The 4,184-nt window shown below is 36.6% G+C and overlaps 1 pseudogene across 1 annotated transcript; it reads right to left on the minus strand.

The window, feature by feature from the left end:
* Positions 1–1,740: 1,740 nt before the first annotated feature.
* LOC105506463 lies at positions 1,741–2,226 on the minus strand (annotated as a pseudogene). The gene has a single exon (XR_001000926.1). The product of XR_001000926.1 is annotated as a 10 kDa heat shock protein, mitochondrial pseudogene (transcript).
* Between the last annotated feature and the right edge of the window lie 1,958 nt (positions 2,227–4,184).

Raw genomic sequence — 4,184 nt, forward strand, 5'->3', positions numbered from 1 at the left:
GTTCCTCTTGCTATTGATTTCTAGTTTTATTCCAGTGTGGTTGGGCAGTATACTTGATATGATTTTGACTTTTTTGAATTTGTTGAGACTTGTTTTGTGGCCTCTCATATGGTCTGACTTGAAATGTGTTCCATATGTGATGTCAAGAACATGTATTCTGCAGTAGTTGGAGGAAATGTTCTATAAATGTCTGTTAGATCTGTTTGGTCTACAGTGTAATTTACCTCTGATGTTTCTTTGATGATCTGGATGATCTGTTCACTGCCAAAGTGGGTCTTTGATGGCCCCTAATATTACTGTACTGCAGTTGGTCTCTTCCCTTAGATCTAGTAATATTTGCTTTATATATTTAGGTGCTATGGTGCTGGGTACATGTATATTTACTATTTTTATTTCTCTTGCTATATTGACCTCTTCAACAATCTGTAAGGATGTTCTTTATTTCCTTTTACAGTTTTCACTTAAAGTCTATTTGATATAAATACAGGTACTCCTGCTGTTTTTTGCTTTCTGTTTACTTGGCATATAGTTTTCCAACCCTTCGCTTTCAGTTTATATGTATCTTCATAGTTAAAGTGAGTTTCTTGGGGGCAGGATATAGTTGAATCTTGATTTCTTTTTTCAATCCATTCAGCCAACTTTTTTGTTGTTGTTGTTTTGGTTTTTTTTTTTTAAAGAAAAAATTATCTTTGTTATAGATTAAAGGATACACATGCCGGTTTATTACATGGGATAATTTCACGATGCTGAGACTTAGGGTCCCAGTGATCCTCTCACCAAGCCAGTAAGCATAGTACCCAACAGATCTTCAGCCCTTTCCCTTCTCTCTCTCTCCTAGCTATTGATCCCCACTGTCTATTGTTCTTTACATTCATGTATACTCCATATTTAGCTTCCACTTACAAATGAGAACATGTTGTATTTGGTTTTCTCTTCTTGCATTAGGTCACTTAGGATAAAGGCCTCCTGCTCCATCCATGTTGCTGCAAAGGTCATTATTTCATTCTTTTTCATGACTGCATATTATTCCTTTGTGGTTCTATACCATATTTTCTTTATCCAGTCCACCATTGGTGGGCACTTAAGTTGAGTCCATGTCTTTGCTATTGTGAATAGTGCTGCATTGAGCATATGGGTTCGTGTGTCCTTTTGGTAGAATATTTTATTTTGGGTATATACCTAGTAGTGGGATTTCTGAGTTGAATAATTCTGTTTTAAATTTTTTGCACAATCGCCAAACTGCTTTCCACAGTGGCTGAACTAGTTTGCATTCCCAGCTACAGTGTTTCTCTGCAGCCTCACCAACATCTGTTGTTTTTGACCATGCTGTTTTGATTACTGTAACCTTAGTATGGCTTGAAGTCAGGCAGTGTGGTGCCTCTGGCTTTGTTCTTTTTGCTTAGTATTGCTTCGGTTATTCAGGCTCTTTTTTGGTTCCAAATGAATTCAGAATAAATTTTTCTAATTCTGTGGAAAATGATATGAGTATTTTGGTAGGGATAGTGTTGTCTTCGTAAATCACTTTGGTATTATGGCCATTTTAACTGTATTGATCTTTCCAATCCATGAGCATGGAATATTTTTCGATTTATTTGTGTTGTTTCTGATTTCTTTCAGTAGGAGGACTTGTATCGTTTACCTTCTTGGTTAGATGAATTCTTTTTTTTTTTTTTTTCATTTACATATTTTTATTTGGAAATGTTTATATCAGCACAAGGAAACAATTTTGGAGACACTGGATGTCATTAGTTATCATTAGTTTATTATAAAAGAGAAATATGGAAATTATTTACATGATGAAAGATTTCAGAACTTCAGTGGAATGGGCAGCTTCATGTTGATGCCATTTCAATAGTGACTTATTTCAGTCTACGTACTTTCCAAGAATGTCACCATCTCTAAATAGGAAATAATCCTTGTCATCTAGAACTACTTTGGTGCCTCCATACTCTGGCAGAAGAACTTTATCTCCAACTTTCACGCTAACCGGTTGAATATCTCCACCCTTTCCTTTAGAACCCGATCCAACAGCGACGACTGTTGCTTGCAATACTTTTCCTTGAGATTTTTCTGGAAGCATAATGCCTCCTTTGGTTACAGTTTCAGCAGCACTCCTTTCAACCAATACTCGGTCAAAGAGTGGAAGAAACTTTCTAAACGCTTGTCCTGCCATGACTCCCTCCGCCTCAGACTCGTACTCTGCTCTAGTGTAGCGCCGCAGGGAGAGACTCCTGAATTCTTAGGTATTTCATATTTTTTATGACTATTGTAAATGAGATTGTGCTCTTGACTTGGTTCTCAGCTGAAACACTATTGTTTTATAAAAATGCTAGTGATTGTTGTACATTTATTTAGTCAATTCCAGGAGCCTTGTGTCAGATTCTTTAGGGTTTTTTATGTATGGACTCATATTGTCAGTAAAGAGAGATAGTTTGACTTCTTTCCCCGTTTGAATGACTTTCATTTCTTTTTCTTGTCTCATTGCTCTGGCTAGGACTTCCAGTACTAAGTTTTTTGTTTTTGAGACAGAGTCTCACTCTGTCACACAGACTGGAGGGCAGTGGCATGATCTCAGTTCACTGCAACCTCTGCCTCCCAGGTTCAAGCAATTCTTGTGTCTCAGCCTCCCAATTTGCTGGAATTACAGGTGCGTGCCACCACGCCCGGCTAATTTTTGTATTTTTGGAAGAGATGGGGTTTCACCATGTTGGGCCGGCTGGTCTCGATCTCCTGACCTCAAGTGATCTGCCCACATCGGCCTCCCAAAAAGTGCTCGGATTACAGGCGTGAGCCACCACACCCGGCTGATTTTTAAGTTACTGTTTTCATTGTAAGGATTAGTCCAAATAATGTGTCCCATCATTAAGTCTCAGTTAAGTCTCATCATTACGTCTCAGTTGCTAGTATCTAATTAATTCAAAATGTATTTCCTTAGAATAAAAAGACCTTCTCACAGACAACCTAGTTTAGTTAACAGAAATGAGGATATTTAACATTGATATAACACTATTGTCTAGTTGTCTAGTTCAAGGTCTATATTCAAATTTTATCAGTTCTAATAATGTCTTATAAAAAACGTTTTTCCCTGTGCTTGTGTTCAAACCCAGATCATACATGGTTTTCATGTCCCATTTGTCTCCTTTCATTTGGAATAGATCCTCGATGTTTATATTTCTTGCCCTTGATGCTTTAGAAAAATACAGACCAGCTATTTTGTATAATTTCCCTAAATTTTGTTTTATCTCGTGTTCTCACATTATTGGGTCCAAGTTATGCATTTTCACAAGACCACATTTTTATTTGACCCAGCTAATTGTTGGGGTTTTTTTTAAAATTTCATTTTAATTTCATTTTTTAAATTAATTATTTATTTATTTTTGAGACAAGGTCTGTTGTCTCAAAAATAGACCTTGTCTGTTGTCCAGGGTATAGTGCAGTAGCACAGTCATAGCTCACTGCAGCCTCAAATCCCTGGGCTCAAAGAATTCTCTTGCGTTAGTCTCTGGATAACTGGGACTATAGGTGCACGTCACCATGCTCAGATAATTTTTTTAAAAATAGTTTTTAGAGAGGGGGTCTTGCTATGTTGCCCAGGCTGGTCTTGAACTTAGGGGCTTAAGCAATCCTCCTATGTCAGCCTCCCAAAGTTCTGATATTACAGGCATAAGCCACCGTCCCCAGCCTTCATTTTATTTATTAGCTTTTTAGCTGTACCTTTCTGTATTTTTTAAAATTCTTTTCTCCAAGGATTATCATATCACAGTATAAAAGTTAATACTGTACTACTTCACTTCAAAAAAAAATAAGAACCTTTCAAAAGTATAGGTCCACTTTTCTCCTCATCCTTTGTGTTATTATTGTCATATATATCTACTTACATTTTAAAAAGTTTGCTTTCAGCTGGCATGGCTTTTAAAATTCAGAAAAATAATATGTATGTCTTAAATTTACCCACATATTTACTATATCTGGGACTGTTCATCTCTGTAGGTCACGGTTTCCACGTGGTATTGTTTCTCTTTAGCCTGAAGTTCTTTTAGCTCGTGTACGTCTACTGGTTGTGAATTCTCTTAGCTTTGGTTTATATGAAAATGTGTTACCTTTGCTTTCAAAGGGTTATTATCTTGGAGATAACATTCTGCTGACAGTATTTTCCCTTCATTACTTTGAAATATCTTGTTTTC

This window comes from Colobus angolensis, unplaced genomic scaffold, assembly GCF_000951035.1.
Source record: "Colobus angolensis palliatus isolate OR3802 unplaced genomic scaffold, Cang.pa_1.0 Scaffold137, whole genome shotgun sequence".
NCBI classification, from domain to species: Eukaryota; Metazoa; Chordata; class Mammalia; order Primates; family Cercopithecidae; genus Colobus; species Colobus angolensis.